This window comes from Neovison vison, chromosome 8 (genome assembly GCF_020171115.1).
Source record: "Neovison vison isolate M4711 chromosome 8, ASM_NN_V1, whole genome shotgun sequence".
Taxonomy (NCBI): domain Eukaryota; kingdom Metazoa; phylum Chordata; class Mammalia; order Carnivora; family Mustelidae; genus Neogale; species Neogale vison.
Genome location: NC_058098.1, coordinates 99,120,822 through 99,141,666, shown reverse-complemented (window position 1 = coordinate 99,141,666; position 20,845 = coordinate 99,120,822). Strand labels below are relative to the sequence as shown.

Genomic DNA, 20,845 nt, shown 5'->3' with positions numbered 1-20,845 from the left:
ACATTGCAAACATGTGCCACTCTTAAGATCTTAATGAGTTTGGGGGTCACTTTTATTACTCAGTCTCTATCATCATTACCAAATTGTATATCCTTTAGTATGCTCTGGTTAATAAAATGCAAAGGTTATGATCGTACTAAAATCATGTAAGACTATGCCATGCAATAACTCACAGGAACTCATTGAGCTTTTCCTAGTTCTCAAAGAATAACTGCCTTAACATGTTTTTCAGTATTGTAAAACTGACATTTCCAAATACCCCCACATTCACGTAGCCTTCTGTTCACTTCATGTCTTAAAAGGATTAATATATTTAAATCACATACATTTACATTGTACTCAGATATACTGAATTAGAGGACATATACCGAAAGGCATACTCAGATGAAGAAAGGTAATCCTGGCTTTAAAGATATTCACAGAGAAGTGTGCAGGCTATGTAGTGAAAGATGGGGCCAGGGCCGCAAACCCACACCAATAACTCTCAGACAAGACAAAATATAAGCAGGGTATTAAAAAAAAAGGTTATGGAAGTCAGAAGGAGAGTGAGAGGGGATCATCATAACAACTCAGATACAGGTTCACCAAGAACAGAAGCATACTAGACAGACTTAAAAGGCACGGAGATTGTCTCCTAAGCAGACAGGAGAAAATGAGTCCCAGGTGCCTGTGAAAGAGAAAAAATGTATATCAGGGGAACCATGTTTTATACCTGCCATGGCAGAGAGTTCAAACAGAAGAGCATGAGAATACCTTTTTGGAATATGAGCTTAAGTTTGGACAGGAGAGCTCTGAGCGGCAGGTTAAGGCATTTAGATTTAATTCGGTAGCCACAGAAGCATACCAAATGTTTTCTGGTCAAGAAAATTAAGTATGAAAAACTAATCTGGTACAGGTGTGTGTCAAGATTAGGGACATAACACTGGAGAAATGACACTCAGGAAGAGAGGCGGGGGCAGGAGATTAAATTATGTGACAGGAGGATGGCACCACATTAAGCAGCAGCCTGGAGTTTTGAGGATGGTTTAAAAATCTGTCATCAGAAACCAGCAAGAGAAAGAAGTTTAAAAAACTCATATGTCAAGAATAGTCAATGCCAGTTTAAAAAAAAAAATCAATTGCTTTACCAGAGGAATGTAGTCAGGAAAGAAATTTTTAAAGCATTGAAGCATATTCAATGAACCCATCTAGAATCATCTTCAAACTTTAATTCTATCATAGTAGTACTACTGCAAAATAACAAAATCATATTATATATTTGGGACAAAGGCCCGAAGGAAGTAAAACAAGAGTGTATTCTTTCTCACCCTCTTAAACTAACCATCGTCAGAAAGCTCCAAAAAGCTTAGCCAAGCATCTCATGAAGCCATTCCCTTAATCCCTAAGGCAGAATTACTCCCTAGGGATTTCAGTCCACCTCTATGATTTTGCTTTCTGAGATGAAGCAGGTTGAGAAGGCAACATTTGTTTCTACATTAACCCTGTTCATTTCAAAAGAATTGTAATAGCAATTAGTTAGTTGAGCACCTTCAAGCACACCAAGACATGGTGGTAGAATTCTTTGGACTGGCTAAGTCATTTACCAAGTTCAGGGTATGTGAAAGACTTCCAGAAAGTCTTCTGGGTCTTTCAAAACAGTTAGTCCTTTGGAACATTACTATTTTAAGTATTTACTGATATGGTTTTAGTGACTCAAGTATCATTTTTAAAAGTCCAATAACACCCCCTGTGTGCACACTTGTGTGTCAGTACTTACACGCCTTGCCTGTCTGGAACCTTAGACTAATGTTCTTGGACACCCTGTTGTGTATTATTGCAGGCATAAAACAAATGTGAAAGGAGACTGTTTCTGTTGCTATGGAAATATCATTTAATTTCCTAATTAGTAGGTATATAAATGCAAAAACATAACATTTGATTATTTCCCAAGTTTGGCAACCAAGTCTATTGTTCATATCCGAGAACAAACTCCTCATGTTTTCAACACTTTTGTTCAAAGTAAGAATTAAGAATTTAACCTGTCTTGCATTTTAATGCTTATAAATTGATTTGTTGTGTACAAGAGAAATGAAAGAATGGAACAAGGAGCATATGTAAGTCATGTTTTATACCACTTGGATCAGATTTTAACCCAGAACATATAGATATTTGACCACTTCTCTTCTTCCCCCTAGGCAAGATATAGGTCATAGGTAATATCTATTTACTAACAAAATCAAGTCATGGCATTCACTTTACAAAAGGATTTCTTTCAATCATAACCTTCCCTAATGATTACGACTTATGATTATAAAAGATGGTTGTAATTACATAACTGGATTTTAGAAATCCATTTGCTAATACCAAGCAAGGTACAGTTGACATGATCTTTTTTGCTCCCTAAGTTTTGTCTAATTTTGGTTTTGCAAAAAGCTAGAAATAATAAAAATTATGAAAACAAAGCAAAAATTTTACAAAGTGGTAAAATTTTAAAACTCACTGCTTTCTACCTACTTTAGGATGCTGACTTCACCAATGAACTCCCTGCCCTATCGGATAACTTCTGATGCTCAGGGTGCTCCTTTTGAAACAATTCAAACTAATTATACCATCCTCTTTACTGAAAAAATAATTGCTGTTAGTTGTATGGACACTATTAGTAAAATACTTTTTTTTTTCCTTGCTGGAGACATGAGGCACACTGTTAACAACAGTTAAGGCTTTTTCTGCTTTTATTGAAAGCATATTTTATACAAACCCCTAAACTCGCAAGAGTTACCCTTCAGCATAACAAGCTCCATTTTTAAAATGCTACCTACACCAAAAATTGAGTAGTGCAATAAGATGAAGATTGTGGTTAGAAGGGAAATTTTGTTGGCTTAAATATCAGGAGTTAGGGCGAAAAGACACCCAACCTTACCTCCTACCACAGCCAGCCTTCTAAGCAGATCATGCATTGATCACAGGGTCGTAGTTTGACCACTTATCTGGCCACTTCCCACAGTCCCTTCTCATCAGGGGGAGAGCTCCCGGGGCTCTTGAGAGCAGACTGTATGACTGTACAATCCTAGGGCAATGGCCACAGAAAAGCCTCCTGGTTTCAGCCTTCACCATCCATTTGTGCCGTCTCTTGCCTTCTTCCTCCCCCTGGCTGTTAGAATCCAAAGACCTCATGGACAAAAAAAACCCAACAGGTGCAAGATTTGATCTTACAATCTACCTTTCAAATGTCTGTATGTTCTGGGTTAAAATCTGATCCAAGGGTTTGAAGTGACAGCAACAATTCTCTCTCTGCCATGTTCTTTTGCCCCCCCCCCCCAACTTAGCTTATTTTCTTGACCTCCATGGTAAATACCTCATATGATTCCTCATTTTCTCTTCCATCAAATGTTTTTCATTCTTTGTCTCTTAAGCATTGGTATTTTTGAGGATGCAGACCCCATACTTACACTCCTTTATGCAACTTTTCTTAGGTAAGGTACCTTATTTAGAATACCAAGATGGGTGAGACATGACTTCTACCCTTAGGACATCTAGTATCAAATTTGTTTTCATTTTTGCCTATAACAGATAATGCTGCTGTGACTCTAGGTTTGTACGGTTTTGTGGGTAGATATTTTCATTTCTCTTAGGTGTATACCTAAGGGTGGAATTACTGGGTCATTAGGTAACTGCATTTCACTTTTTGAGGTAGGACCGAACTGTTTTTCCAAAGCGGCTGCACCATTTCACAGTCCCACCAGCAACCTGGATTCCAATTTCTTCATATCCTCACCAAGATCTGTTGGTGTCTCTTTTTGATGAGAGCCAGACTAGTGGGTATGAGTGGGTATGAATCACTCTCTCACTGTGGTTTACAACTGCACTTACCTAATGATTCATTATGTTCAGCATCTTTTCATGTGCTTATATGCCACTTGCACATATCTTTTGAAGAAATAGCTATTCATGTCCTTTGCCCATTTAGATATTTATCATTTTATTATTAAGTTGTAACAGTTCTTTACATATTCTGGTTACTAGATCTTATCAGATATATGACTGTAAATATATTTTCACACAGTGTCTTTTGATGCAGAAAATTTTTAATTTTTATGAAGCCCAATTCATTTATTTTTTTTTTTCTATTGTTGCTTTTGCTTTTGGTCCCATAGCTAAGAAACCACCACTTGATCTAAGGCCACAAAGATTTATTTACACCAGTATTTATCTGAGTTTTATGGTTATGTCTTACATTTTGGTCTATGGTGCATTTCCTTTTTGAATTATCTCTTATATGATGAGATAGGGATACAAATTCTTTCCTTTGTATTAAACATTTGTAATTTATTGGAAAGACTACTTTTCACTGAGTTGAATGTTCTTGTCACCCTTGTTGAAAAATAAGTTGGCCATAAATGAATAGGTTTATTTACAGATGCCAAATTCTATCCCATGGATCTATCTGGCTTTGCTCTTGCCATTACCACAGTCTTAATCATTGTACCTCTGAAGTAGATTTTGAAATTGAAAAGCATAAATCCTCCAAACTGTGTTCTTTTGTCAAACTGTGTTGGATGTTCTTGCTTTCCATTTGAATTTTAGGATAATTTGTCTTTTTGGTAAATAAAGGAGCTAGGATTCTCAACAGTGATGGCACTGAATCTGCAGATTAATTTGAGAAATACTACCATTTTAACAAAAGTAAGTATTCCCATTTGTGAACATGGATGTATTTCCATTTATTTAGGTCTTCCTCAATTTCTTACAATGATGTTTTAGAATTTTTAGTATACAAGTCTTTGATATTTTAATGTTACAAAATGTTTGCACTTTCTTGAATGAAAGGCAAAATACTAACAACACAGGTTATTTTATCATTATAGTAAGAATAGAAATGAATCTGATCAAAGTTAACATCCTACCTGATAAAACTATTTTTCTTTCCTAAGTTGGCTCGACTCTGGGCTCGAACTCACAACCGTGAGATGAAGATCTGAACTGAGATTGAGGGCTGGATACTCAACTGACTGAGCCACCAAGGCTCTGCTACCTGATAAAAATTTTTATGTCACATGCTTATAATTCTGATATGAAATATTTTAAATACTGAAAAGAGTATTTTTATACATTAACTTGTTTTAGTTAAGAACAATTCTGCAACTGTAAATTAAGATGGCGGGGGGGTGGGAGGTTGGGGTACCAGGTGGTGGGTATTATAGAGGGCATGGCTTGCATGGAGCACTGGGTGTGGTGAAAAAATAATGAATAATGTTTTTCTGAAAATAAAAAAAAAAAGATGAACAATAATAAGTGATACACCTGGATTTAAGAAGTCAGTTATTCCTAACAACAAGAGCAAACAAAATTCTTTCCAAAGGCAACCAGGCATCAAGAAAATTTCATCAGGTAAATAGAGCTATCTCAAATTATTCAAGCCAGCTAGAACAGAAAACAGCTGCATGCTGGTCACTGCAATCTTTATTCAAACTTAAGAAATCAGTATTATTGTGACTCATTGTAATTCTTTAGGAAAAGACAGAACTATTATAAAGTTAACCACGTTTCTAAAAATTAGATTTATTGATTCAGCATTAATACAAATATCTTACAATTCTATGAATCAGGACTTGCCACTTGCTACTAATCTCACACTCATATTTAATTAATATTCCAAAAAGAACAATCCCTGTTTTCAACAGTAAATTTACATCATCTATTTATAATATGTTAGTACAGATCATGGGATTTTAAGGTGATGGGTTCATTTATGATAAATCAATACTGATATGTATGCAGAAAGCCTAGATCAGATGAGTAATTATTATTCAAGGCAATCTGCCTATTTTCTCAGTACGCAGAATCAATGAAAGGTGTTCTTTCCAAATAGCCATTTTTCATAATAAAGGGAGATCATAAAAATAAAACCAAAGTTAAGCTTCCCCTGAAGTCTGAAACAGATCCAGTGCCAAAAATTATATTCTGTTGAAGAACTGAAGACTTCTAATGCTCCTCAGTGGTGCTAAACTCAGGGCTGTCTTAATATTTACATATTTCTAAAAGACAATGCTGACTATGAAGAAGAGATGGTATGCAGCACAACTTCAGCATGAAAATGATAAGAACATAATATTTAAAGTATCAGCCAAGGAATAAAGTCATTTAGATAAAGTTTTGGAAGTTTACTACCATGAGCATTTTCATAAGCACATAATCACCATCATCAGAATGCTACTCATTCAACTCAGTCCAAGATCTAAAAAAGACATAGTTCATGCCTTTGAAGAGTCACATGCAAACAATACCATCATCAAATATTCATAAAGGCCTAGAAAAGTACCAAGTAAATATCTGGAAGTGAGCATATGAAATCCATGTCTACACTGCGCTTACTCCAAAGAAAAGGGTTCATAGTTATACTCATATAACAATAATATATAAATATTACATATAAATACAACAATGTATTTGGGTTACTATGGAAGAGACCAGCATTGGGAATAATTTTTAAAGCAAAAAGTTGTGTTCAGATCACACTGTAGTATATTTCATATATGAATAATGACTCATTCATACTAAATCTAAGTTATTAGGAAGAAATATCTAAAATTAGGGATCCCTGGATGACTCAGTGAGTTAAGCATCAGACTCCTGATTTCAGCTCAGGTCATGATCAGGTCATGATCTTGGGATAGTGGGATGGAGTCACCCATCTAACCACATATCAGGCTCCATGCAGGAGTCTGCTTGTGATTCTCTCTCTCCCTGTCCTCCTACCCCAGCTCTCACTCTCTCTCTCAAAAAAATAAATAAAATCTTTTAAAAACACTAAAATTAGAAGAAAACTGAAAGAAAAAAGGAGTATTATATGCTGCCATGTTCGTGTGTGTGTGTGTGCGTGTGTATACATACGCTATAAACATAAACTTAGCTTTACATACAAAGAGGTTATACAAATTTGTAAGAAAAACAACAAGAACAAGGTTTCTCAATGAATAAAGTATTTCAACAAGGTGACACAAAAATGAAAAGGAATAGTTTCCGTATCAGCAATGATATAGATAATCACCTTTCAGAAAATGTGAAAGAAAAACAATCCTTTCCCCAACAGCATTAGAAACTACAAGAAGCTGCTAATAAATGTAACATGAGAAAGACTTTCTTCTAGGAAGAAAACAATTTATGATATTGAAGGACATGAAAAAGACTTTAATAAATGAGACACACCACTGGAAAGACTATGAATGAGAAAGTTGTTACTTTCTCCTCAAATGCTCTGAAATGAAACACAATGCCAGTTAAAATCCCAAGAGCATTATTTATGAAATTAGACAGCCTGGCTATCCCACTTGTCTGAAGAAAAGGTCCAACAATAGATAGAGGAATTTGGAAAAAGAAAAATCATCCTTTACTGGACATCACAACAAACCATATGGTATAGTAGCTATAACAGTATAACAACAACAGAATCTTTATATCCAGAGGACATAAATAAGTCCTATAAATTAAGATAAGATAAATAATTCACTAGAAACACATGGGTAAAGACATGAACACAGTTATCACAGCAGAAGCAAAACGTTAGGCCATTAGGCTAAAAAAACAAATTCAGAAGTAACCAACCTCTCCAAAAATCAGAGAAACAAATTCACATAACAAAGGTATCATTATTACCTATTCATTGGTAAACTTTTCTAAGCTTAAAGTTATCATGTATTGGCAAAAGTTTAAGGAAATATATACCTTCCCATCTGCGGGTGAAAATAAAGTAGTACTACCATTCTGAAGAGCAATTAGTCATGAACTAATAAAATCTAAAATGCACACACCTCGGGACTCAAATTATAATTACCAATCTAGCTTTAAGAAAAAACACCCTAGTATATGTGGACAAGAAAACCGCATAAGGATGTTTGTTTGAAATAGCAAAATAACAGGATAAACTAAATGTCCATGAAAACACAAGGATTAAATAAACCATGGCTAAACCATGATAGAAAATAATGTTATAGAGTATAGAATAATAGGCAAAAGTTTAAAATATACATATAAATATATAATATATATGCATAATATAAACATATAATAGATACAAATATGTATGTAATATATAACATATGTAATATGTAATAATATTATATATACGTTTACATGTATATACTCGTTACCCACTAAGCTTTATATAAAAATGAGGCACAGAAAACCGTGTTAACATTTCAGTAAATAAAAAAATATTTATCTTTTTACATAGACATTGACCAGCTATATCCTGAAGGCACTCTTCTGGGACCTCAAAGTCAATCTCCTGTCCATGACCCAAACCATATATGAAGGCAGAACAGCACAAAAATTTTATCTCTGTAGATAAGCAAAAACTAGAAGCTTAAATTCCAATCAAAGTAATGTTACAAAGTAATTAGTGTGGAAGAAGAGTTTTTATTAACCCAGGAAATGCTTAAACATATTCAGTTAAAAAAATAGAACACAATTTTATACACATATGATCTCAGTTATGCCTTAAAGAGACCTCTACATGATAAACTCAAGATCTACTCATGGTGGGGCTGAAACTAGAAATCCACCTAATGTTCCCTGGACAGCTGGACTGCAATAATTTTTATTTTCAAGTTTCTTTTTCTGTTTATTTTCTAGATGTTCCTCAACCAGCATGTACTACTGCAAGTGTAAAAGACAAAACATGTTGTTTTTGAAACAATGTATCTTCTGTTACTACATTCTTGAGATACCTCTATACAGATAATGCTAAAATGTTTCCCTACTCCCAGCCTCTCCCCTTCACCCCAGTCCCACTTCACAGCTGCTTACTGAGCAGTTTTCAGCAACTCAGCTTCAGTTCTGGATGTGACTTCACCTCTCCCACTGCTGTGCTCATTGATCCCATCTTCCTGCTGGCTCAGCCCTGTCCCAGTTCCCAGACCAAGACAGGACTGAATTAAAAAGTACTGATACAAGGTCATCCCCCTCCACCATCTCTCTCCCATCCATCACTAGAGCCACGTTTCTGATTCTGAGTCCGCCTGGACTTCTGGCCCATGCCCCTGTAGAGTCATTACCACATGGTACTACACACTCTATCATATTCTTTCTGGTATTAAACTGTTCAGGTACTTTTCAGCCCTGCCAGATTGTCAACTGGTAAGGTCAAGTACTCTATCAAATTTACATAGAGCCAGGGCTCTGTCCCCCAAAACAGTAAGAAAGTATTTGATGAATGGCTGCTATATTTGTTTAACCAGACATCTGCAGGATTTGTTTAAAGGTAAAGCGAGTTCAAAGAATCCATTCAAACAGCTAGAATTTATTAAGAAGCTACTGTGGGCCCAGGATTGTAATGGGAATATTAGAACAAAATGAAGGTATGGCTTCTATTCTTGACACAGTTAGAATCTAAAGTGGTTGACAACACCTTAAAAAAAAAAAAAAAAAGAAAGAATAATTACTGTTTAGCTTCTGCCTTAACAAGCAAAACATGAAAATCTTCTTGCCTGAGGTCCTGATTTCACAGATGGGCAAACTGCAATGGAGTTTGCCTGCCTGGATTTCAGACTACTGCCAGCATTGACTTTCGCCTCCTGTCCCAACTCCATGGGCCCCAGTGTGCCTGGCACTGCTCGTCACTATTTGTATGCTTGCCCACTTTGGATTATTCCCCTGAATCTAGATTCTTTCTTTCTCCAGTTCATGCTGTACATCAGGATCTAAATTTCTTCCCCCCTTTTTCTCCTATGGCACCCTTTAGTCACACATCCCCACAATAACAAATCCTGACTGCAATCCTAGATTTTCCTCTTCAACCTTTTTTCCATAAGACTGAGATTATCATGGCAGGCCTCTAAATCAAATTACAACTACACTGCTGCTTGCTTACCCAACATTGATTTTCCCCTTCCTTTTCCTTAACAGAACTGCCATTCGGCTCATCTGTCCCCTTCATTTCCTATACACAACCATGCACTTCATGTAAAGCTGACCTCATCCCTAGCCAGGAGATCCTGATTAGCCTAAACTCTCTGGCAGGCTCTTCTCTTTCCCCTTGCTGTTGAATGGATTGGGGATGGCCATGTGATCCAGCACTGGCCAGCGAGATAAAAGATTAAGGGAGGACTTTTGGCAAAGGTTTCATTTCTCTGGAAGAGACACTGCTGCTGATGGTGAGGTCTAGACACTGAGGAAGGTAGAGACAAGTGGAGAGAGGGAAAATCAAGCCTAGGTCTGACACCTTGACCTTCCCATCCTTTGGATTTCTTACTACTTTTGAAAATCTTTTTGAATGTATTCCCTTCCTTCTGTTGCTGGTTGCTTAGAGCAAACAGCCCATCTTCAAAGAATATATAGACCAGCAATTTTAAAGAGTAACTTTAAAATGGGAATTTGATGGATATTTTGGTTGTTTTTAGTCTGAAGCTATTATGAGGAAAGCTGCCATTAATTTTCACATAAAAGTCTTTCTGCATATGTTTTCATTTCACCTGGGAGTGGAATTCCGGGACTGTAGGGTAAAAGTATTTTTAACATGAAGAGAAACTGCCAAACTGTTTCCCCAAGTGTTGCGTTCCCACCAGCAACATCTGAGAACTTCAGCTGCTTCACACCCTCTCCAAAACTTGATATTGTCAGTCTTTTTAAATTTAGACAGTCTAGTGTTTTTACAGGAGTTTCATATTGTGTTTCTTAAGTTTTATTACTTGGGCAAATAATGCAGTGAAACACCTTTTCACATCCTCATTGGCCACTGTATATTTTCTTTAGTGAAATGTATCTTCAAGTATTTTGTCCATCTTTTAGTTAGATTATTTGTTTTCTTACAGAGATGCAAGAATCCTATCTACAATAGGACAATTAGTCCTTTGTCCAATATATAGAGATAGACATAGAGATACATAGATCTAGCAAATCTTGTGTTCTTAAAGAGAAGCTTTTTTAAAAAATTTTGATAAAGTCTAGTTTATCTTTTTTTTTCAGTTAGTGCTTTTTGAGTCCTACCTAAGATATCACTGCCTGACCCCAAATCACAAAGACTTTCTACTACATTTTCTTCTTAAAATTTAAAGTTTATATAATCAAAGCCATAGACAAATACCAAAAGCATTATGCTCAATGAGAGAAGACAAAAATGAGTACATAGTCTATGATTCAATCCATAGCCATTTCTAGACCAGGAAAAGCTAATCAACAGGGAAATAAAGCAGATCAAGCAGAAGGGAACTTTTTAGCGCAATGGAAATAGTCTAGATCTTGATCACAGTGGTGGTTACATAGGTATATTTGTCAACACACAACAGTACTTAAATGGATCCATTTTGAAACAGAATGGACACCAGAAATAAACACATGCTTATATGGTCAATTAATATCCCACAAAGGAAGCAAAAATATAAAATGGGGGAAAAGACAGTCTTTTCAATAAATGAATACCCACATGCAAAAAAAGAAACTCAACAATTTTTGTATACCATATACAGATATAAACTCAAAATGGATTAAAGACTTAGCTGTAAGACCAGAAACCATAAAACTCCTAAAAGAAAACATAGGCAATAAGCTCTCAGATGTTGGTCTGAGCATTATTTTTAGATCTATCTCCTTAGAGAAGGGTAACAAAACCAAAAGTAAACAGGACATCATCAAACTAAGAAGCTTTTGCAAAGCACAGAAAACCATCAAAAAAAAAAAAAAAAAGAAAAGATAGGGTACTCAGAAGATATTTACAAATGATATAACCAATAAGATGTTAATATCCAAAATATGTAAGAAACACACAATTCAGTCTGAAACAATCCAATTTAAAAATGGGCAGAGGACCTAAATACATATTTCTTCTCCAAAGAAGACATACAGATGGCCAATAGACATGTGAAAAGATGTGTCTTTTCACAAGATCACTAACCATAGGGAAATACAAATCAAAACCACAATGAGATATTACCTCACACCTGTCAGAATGACTGCTGTCAAAAAGATAAATAATAACAAGTGTTGGCAAGAATGTGGAAGAAAGACAGCTCTCGGGTGCTGTTCTTGGGAATATAAAATGGCACAAGCTGCTATGAAAACAGGATAGGGGTTCCTCAAAATATTAAAAGTAGAACTACCAGGTGATCCAGCAATTACACTTCTGGTATTTATTCAAAGAAAGTGAAAACACCGATCTGAAAAGATACATGGACCCCTAGGTTCACTGGAACATTATTTACAGTAGTGAAGATACAGAAGCAACTTAAGTGTCCATCGAGAGATGAATGGATAAAGATGGTGTGGCACATGCACGCGTGCACACAAACACATGCACATGCACGCATACACATATACAGAGGAATATTACCAGTCATAAAAAAAGAATGAAGCTCTGCCACTTGTGACAACATGGATGGACCTATAGGGAATTTTATCAGGTGAAATAAATCAGACAGAGGAAGACACATACCATATGGTTCCACTTATATGTGGAATATAAAAAATAAATAAATAAACAAAACAAAACAGAAACAGACTCATAAATATGGAGAACAATCTGGTAGTTGCCAGAGGTGAGGGGATGGGCAAAATAGGGAAATGGGATTAAAATGTACTAATTTACAGTTATAAAACAAATAAAACAGAGGGCAACAATGTAAAAAAAGTAGGGACTATATGTAGTAACTTTGCTTGGTGACAGAGAGTAGCTAGATTTGACAGGTTCATCACTTGGTAATGTACACAAATGTTGAATCACTATACTATCCACCTGAAACTAATATTATATGCCAGCTACTCACTAATAACAGAAAAAATGGATACACCCTATTACATATAAAACATACCTCAACAAATTTGATCTTAAAAACCATAATGGGAGTTTGGTAGAAATACTGGCAACCACTCTGTCCTCTGGGACAGGATTTAGGGGATAAGCAAGACTTCGCTGTGCCTGAGGCACAGATACTAACCTTGGAGCATACATAATTTCTTAAATAAATATCACCTTATTCTAAAAATTCATTAATGCCATAGAGTCTTTCAAAGACAGTGGTATTACTCAAACAAGTCAGACAAGTCCATGAACGTAGGTTACTTCGGTCCAGGAAGGATTTTTATTTTTTTATTTTTAATTTTTTAAAAGATTTTATTTATTTATTTGACAGACAGAGATCACAAGTAGGCAAAGAGGCAGGCAGAGAGAGAGAGAGAAGGAAGCAGGCTTCCTGCTGAGCAGAAAGCCCAATGAGAGAATGGATCCCAGGACCCCAAGATCATGACCCAAGCCGAAGGCAGAGGCTTAATCCACTGAGCCACCTAGGCACCCCAGGAAGGATTTTTTAAAAGGGCACCTGGGTGGTATGTTGGTTAAGCATCTGACACTTGGTTTTGGCTCAGGTCAGGGTCAGGTTGAGCCTTCTGTGGGGGCTTTTTTTTTTTTTTTTTTTTTTAAAGATTTTATTTATTTAACAGAGATCACAAGTAAGCAGAAAGGCAGGCAGAAAGAGGAGGAAGCAGGCTCCCCGCCGAGCGGGGAGCCCGATGTGGGGCTCGATCCCAGGACCCTGGGATCATGACCTGAGCCGAAGGCAGAGGCTTTAACCCACTGAGCCACCCAGGCGCCCCATGAGCCACCCAGGCGCCCCCTGTGGGGGCTTTTTGCTTAGCATGGAGGATGCTTGAGATTCTCTGTCCCTCTCCCTCTGCCCCTCCTGCTCATGCTCTCCCACTCTCTCTCTAAAATAAATCAATCAATCTTTAAAAAATAAAAAGGAGAGAGAGGAAAGGATGGGAAGGTAAGAAAGGGAAATGTGCATAGTTCTCTCTTGGCCCAGAGACTCTGTGAAGCTAAATTTTCAATTTTCTCAGGAAAGGGAAAGCATATGCCACTGAAGATGAAGGTTTTTCTCATGTAGCAGCAGTTTATGATTCAAAAGAAAAAAAAAAAAACAAATGGGACACAGTGAGAAATAAATCATGCCTTGAAATATTAAGGGAAACTCACAAGTAGTATTATAGAATTTTATAGCTAGGAAACACTCTACGTATCATATAACCCAAGCCACTTAAAATACAGATTAAATAAATAAGCCTTGGAGAGCGTGAGGCTTGTTTAGTCATATTAACTAGTTAGTTAGTTGAAAATCTCAAGGAAGAACTGAGGTGTCCCGATTCCAGATTCAGTGCTTTCATAAAATTACAATCTCTGGCCCAATGCTCTGCACTGAGCAGATATTTAGAAAAATGAAAAACAAACAAAAAACCTGTTGAATAAATTCATGCTAGGTAATAAGATTAAAAATACAAAGAAAGCATAAGTGAATTTAGAGATAATTTAGATGCAAACATTATCCCCAAGTTATGTATATACTTCTTATGCTGTTTCTGCATGTTATGGGGCGAGGGGGGCGGGTAGTGGAGGGTGAGAGTGGCAAAGCATATTTTATGGAATTACTCTGGCAGGTATCAAGGCCTAAAGAAAGAAAATGAAGACAAGTGGTAATCTCTCAAGAATTATGGGATCCCCTTTCCCAGAAATAACTAAAGACAATTAGCTCTTTCTGAGATAGTTAAAGCATTTCTACATTTTTACTGAAAGATGTATTTATGATATTTAACCACAGTTTTCAGGTCTTTGAATTTAAGATAAACTTGTGAAAATGGATTTGCACCAAACCCTCGTCTAATCACAATTAAAATCAGATGAGACTATCAGATCCTTTAGTCATTCATGGAGTCACTGTGGTTTCTGATTATGATGTGGGAGAAATGACATCTCTCTATCAGAATTCATGACTTTGGCTGTGAAACTTCAAGGTGCTATAAAAAAAGGTCTCGGATTTACTGCAGATATGTAATGAACAACATAAGCCCAGTTTAGACAGTAACATATCGGAAGTGTTCTATTAATTTTCTGTTATGATTCTGTAAGTCTTAGGACCTTATACAATTATTTATTTTTACCTCAACCCTGGTGGCATGTCCATTATTTTAAGGTGGGAATGTTGAAGCAACCTGCGTTATTATTTTAGTTGGATCCAGATGTGGCTCTAGCTCCCACAGGTGCTATATACTTGGTTCCCCTACAAAAGGCAACTAAACAAAATAGCAAGGTATTGAAAAATAGCAAAACAATGGAAAACCAACATCTCATTTTACATATATGTTTTTTATCTATGATCTAGTTTTAAAGAATGTTAACTGAAATATATATATATATATATATGTGTGTATGTGTGTGTATACCTCTAAATGAATAAAACATGGATTTAATTAGAATGACAGAAAAAAAATACAGAAAACCCCTAAATGAACAAAAACTATTAATTTTTCAGCTAACAGATAAAACAAAATTAATTCATTTTATTTTATCTTTATTCCACTCTTCGATTTGGTCAGCACCTTAACTTACAGGGAAAGACAATCACTTATTTCACTACTGTTAATGCACACTGTCTTCACAACTGAAAAATAATAGTCTAAGAGTTGTACAAGCGGATACAGCCTTGAAGGGATACCTGGGTGGCTCAGTGGGTTGGGCCTCTGTATTCAGTTTAGGTCATGATGTCTCAGGGTCCTGGTATAGAGCCCCACATGGGGCTCTGTGCTTAGCGGGGAGCCTACTTTCCCCCCACCCCCGCCTTCCTCTCTGCCTACTTGTGATTTCTGTCAAATAAATAAATAAAATCTTTTAAAAAAATTATACAGCCTTGAAATAAAAAGGAACAAAAGCCCTATAAAATTAAGCCTTATAAAATCAGACAATCACTTTGTGTTTTTAAATAATTATTTAATAATTTTTACAGATAATAATCTCAAAGAATTACAGAATGCATATTTGTGGTTGAGTTAGAATTCACCTCCAAGGTAAAAATCCACTTATGAGGAAAATAAAAATGTCTAAAAGTAAAGTCTGTCAAATATCAGTGGTGCTTTATTATGGAACTGACTAGAAGTAATACACTTGAAAATGTTTTATTTAGGTCTGCTGAATCTTTAAAACATCAAAATATTGAGAAAAGAACCTTAAAATAGAAAATAAAAATACTACACTTTCTGGTCTGTTAAACTGCTAGCTTTTGGAAATACGTTTATGTTTATAACTATATATCATAAAATAATATTCATGAGAACATTTTCTGTATTATTAAAACTATGAAAAAAATAAATATAAAAAGAGCATTTTACCATTTTGATAAAGCAATCAAATTGTGTCACTCTATTAAAAACAGATTAAACATGAGCACTATAAATACTAATCCTTTTAAATTGCAGGTGAAATATTCTGAAAATCTTCTTTTCTGACAAAAATAACACAATTCATATCACTTATGCTGTTGGATAATTGTTTCATGAACACATATTTCAAAATAGTTCATGAACACCAACCAAAGCTAAAAGTGTACCAACAGACGTATCCAGAAAGCCACTGGCACCACATCCCATGTAGTTATTTACCTTGCTTGGTGCACATTCCCAAACAGACCCTCTGTGCTCGCTTCGGCGGCTCATATACCAAACAGACCCTCTGCTGTCATCACAGGTTTGTCTCCCAGGAAAACACTTGAAATAGCATAATTCATACAGACTCATTAACAATCTTGAACACCAAAAAAGTGGGGGAGGGATTGCTGTTATTAGGAAAAGTCAATAATGCAATAAAAATGAAGTTCTAGAGATACAATTACCCTAAAATTACGGGCTTCATATGTCTCAAAGTTAAATAATCCTGGAAATTATTCTCCAAGATACAGTCCTGGATTATTCTCGGGGTTAGGGCAAAACAAGAGAGAGATGTGATAATCACAATATTGAGCCTTTGTTATTCAGAAAGGTCAAGTTCACCCTCTGCTTTGAAATTTAGAGAAAAGAGATTTTAAAAAAAAAAATAGTCTGCGTTCTTTCTGTGACCTGGACCTTGGATTCTGTGCCTTGGGATCCAGCTTAGGGTGAGAACTAATACAAATCCCCTGGGTGGCTGAATATTCTATTATAAAATAGATCCTACACTACAACAAGTTGTCTCATCTTAAGGGATAGTGTAATTATACTGACTATATATGTTTAATACCTTTTAATACCCTCACCTATATGCCAAATAGTCCAGTAAAGAGTCGTTCCAAACACACCTTGCTGTTTCTTCTCTTTCTTCTTTTTTTCCAGCTATGGTGCCCACATTGCATGAAATCCTTCTCAGGAATATCTGTCCAACCTCCAGCTACTCCTGAATATAATCTTTCCCCGGCCACATAAACATCTATCCTGTTTGGAATTCCTCTAACACTTACTTGCTCTTCACTTCTTTCTAGTACATAATCATATGTTGTCTTGGATTGTTTTAAAATCATTTCTCCAAATTACAATAATGTTTACCCAATATATTCATTATTTGTACCAAGTACTGTGCTTAACACATTTAACCCTTACAGTAATCCCATATATCAGAGTCTACCAAAATTTGCATTTTGTAGATGAAGAAGAATAATTAAGTAGTAAGCAAGAGTACAACACTCTCTACTACTTAAGTAAAGCATGCACTCACATCTAAAGCTCTCCCAAGGTCTTATTTGACATTGTGAAATATGACCTCATGCAAATGCCTGTCCTCCTCAACTAGACTGTAAGCTAAGGTCAAAGAGAGTGGTGTCTTTCACTTCCTTCTAATATCTTCTGCCGGAGCATAGGGTGGGCAGGGTTTAAGAGCTCTGAGTGAGGAAGGCACAGAGAATGTATCCAGAATATTTCCTACAGCGTCCACTAAATGTTCTGTTGGGTCTTTATCTGTACCACGCATTCTTAAAGGTCCAGTCAACTAAAGGCAGAAGCTTCTGGAACTGAAATTCCTCAAAGGAAGTAGGTCTTTATCTGTAAACTGGATTATGGTCAGAGTAGCAGGCTGCTTTTTGAAGATACTAGTTCCTCTTCTATTTTATATTTGATTAATTGTACTCATCTTTCTAAAATCTTACTGTAAACAATGTCATTTTAGCTTCTATGCTTTAATGAATGTGCATATTTTGTTTTCACTGAGTGGACAAATGTTTACAACAGAGACAAATAAAAGCTACCTTTCCTTCCATAGTAAGCACATTATTAAAAAACTGAGGTATACACCCACATTACTCTGTGTAGCAAAACTGCAATAAATAAAGAGCAGGGCTGACCGAGGGGCTGCCTCTTCCACACACTCGCAACTATGAAGCCCCAAGAAAGAGCAGTAGAGATGCTGGAAGGGGAAAAATAATCTGAGAGTAAATTAGAATAAAACTAACTGATTTTTTTCAGATACAATTACTATCAAAGTCTTTCACTAGCTTCGTGGCACTCCAGGAAAAGGAACAACAACAATACAAGAACACTCCCATCTACAATTGTGTTCACTTTTAAGGAATGTAACCACTCAAATAGAGACCAGGCTGACTGCAATTCTGCATCAGGATGTTGCTAACACTGATAATTCAACCAAGCTTCTGCCACATGTCTTAAGAGTCAGCCAAGCCACTAATGGAATTGCATTCCTACCAAGGGGAGTTTAGGTAGGGGGTAGGTCCATCATTCCTAATAACACCTACTTCCCCAAAACTGATTGGGATGATTTAACTATGTCAGCTCTTCATCAAATCAGCACTCATACACTTTGCAGGGTAACTGTCTTCATCTCAACTCCTACTTTACATTCCCATAAAATGCAAAAATGCATATTGCACTATTGACATATAATAATTTAAATGAAAAGAAAGAAATCAATAATTTGTTCCACAGCATAGCATCTTACTGTTAGCTTCACTGAATCCATCATTAATTTCAGTTCCTCCCCACACACTCATTAAACATAAAATATAGCTATCCTATGGATATCAAGGTTTTGGGTTTTGTTGTCTTTTTTTTAAAGAATATATATATATATGGCAAAATACAAGCCTCTAAATACTCCATTTCTGATTTATACTTATATTGTTCATTGGAGCTTTCTAAAATGATGAATACACTAAACATTCTGAGGCATGGTTGTCCCACCACTTATAAATAAACTTTTCAGCAGCAATGCTTACAAAAAGGAAGACTGAAAAATTACCGTTAACATATATAATGAAAGGGGTTAGAGTGCAAGCTAAAGAAAGTAAAGTGAAATACATCATTTGGTGAAACTAAGTGGTACAAAACCAACTGAAATTTTAAATTGTTAATAATGGTCCCAGAGCTAATTCAACTTTTCCATTGGTTTGTGGTTTACAAACAGAATTACACAGTATGCTTCTCTTCAAAGATCTTTACAATTCCTGTAAGGTGGATGAGAAGGGCTAACATTATCTGTTCAAGTCTATAATGTGACTAATGTTATTAAACTGGTATATGTATAAGTCTGTGAAGTAGAACCTCATTACTCTAAAAACTATCTATCCATTGTCCTCCTTTAGAAGTTAACCCATAATGAACAAAAGTGCATCTCTGCCATCCTTCTTCTCCCCGTTTTCCCAAATCAATCTACCTTAGTGTTTTGTATGCCAACCAAAACATCCCATAAATAATGCTATGCTGCACACGCATTAAAGTTTAGAGAGTTTCTGCCTTTGAAGAAGATAGTGACAGGACTAAGGACACACGGGTTCAATTCCAAGACAAATATTAGGCGGGTGGTTTGAAAATATCAATCAGAAGAGGCCTAGGGGGAAAGAATACAAGCGTCCACTGCCACCACCCTTCTTTTCCCCTCCCCTCTTCCTCTCTTGTTCTCTTTCTCTCTTCTCTTCTTTCCTTGTGGTTTCTCACAGAGACTATCAAAGCAGGAAAGCTGCTAATTTAAAATTAGTGAGACACACGCTGGGAATATGTAATTCCCTGGAGGAAAGAAAGAAACTGCTAAAGGGGGACGTGGGGGGGGGGTTTGTTGGCAACATGTTTAAGTGACAATCCTCCCCACCCCCACCCTAATACTGCACAAATCCACAGATTCTTCTTCGACCCTCTTCTCCTTCCATGTCCCAGCACTCTATCCAACTTGACCCTTAATTCAAATAATTTAGGGACCTGCAGGGCATCCGCGGTGCAAGAGTGTATCTCTCTGTATATGTGCCCAATTTTCTGGAAGCCCCTGAATCCGGACAGTAGTAGCACGCAAGGGATCTCCCACCGGGGAAGGGGTGAAGAAAGCGGGGAAAGAGGAAAGGATGCAGAGCTGCGCTCTAGGGCGAGTGGCTGAAAGGAAGAGAGGGAAGAAAGAAAGGGTGGGAAGGAAGTGGGGCTGGGAGAGAGGAAGAAAGGGATGAAAGAAAGGCTGGAAGACAGAAAGGAGGGGAGAGGAGAGAGGGATGTTGGGAAGGATGAGGGCGGGAGGGTTGGGGAGCGAGGAGGGAGGGGAGGATGGAGAGGATGGGAGGGAGGTAAGGAGGGAGGGAGGCAGGCAAGGATGGAGGATGCTCTGCCCAGGACTCACCTCTGTGGGTCGGTGGGAGTTTCTCGCCTCCCCCTCTTTCTCGCCCGTTCCCAACAGCTGGAGGGGTAATCACTGAAGGGACTGGAGAGGCGGCGGCGGGGACGAGGGCAGCAGCTGCTGCAGCAGCCTCTGGCCGAGGTGCGGTGCCTCCTGCTCCGCCCGCCAGCCCGGGTCTCCGCCTTACTCAGGGCTGGAAGCGAAGCCGCTCCCCCCTCCCCCCGCCCGCCCGGCGTCCTGCCCAAGCGCGAGCGGCAGCGGCCCGGATCGCCGCTAGGGGAGGTGGCCAGTGCGCAGGCGCGGCCGCTTGCTCGCTTGCGCGTCCCCGTGGTCCCCGCTGCTCGGCGGGGCTGTGGGAGGCCGGGGGAGGTGGGGCGGGGGGACACGGGCGCGCACGGCTTAGGGAGCGCCGAGAGGGAGGGGCAGGGGCGGAGCTGGGGAGGCGAGGCTAGCTCCGCGCCGCAGGTGGGGGGAGGGGAT

The 20,845-nt window shown here is 37.4% G+C and overlaps 1 protein-coding gene across 1 annotated transcript in view; it reads right to left on the bottom strand.

Annotated features, from left to right (window-relative positions):
• CTNNA2 (catenin alpha 2) overlaps positions 1–20,482 on the bottom strand; it is a 1,151,183-nt gene extending 1,130,701 nt beyond the window's left edge. The window contains exon 1 of the mRNA XM_044261515.1: positions 20,369–20,482. The gene's annotated coding sequence lies outside the window, so the exon portion shown is untranslated. The remainder of the gene's footprint in view (positions 1–20,368) is intronic.
• Between the last annotated feature and the right edge of the window lie 363 nt (positions 20,483–20,845).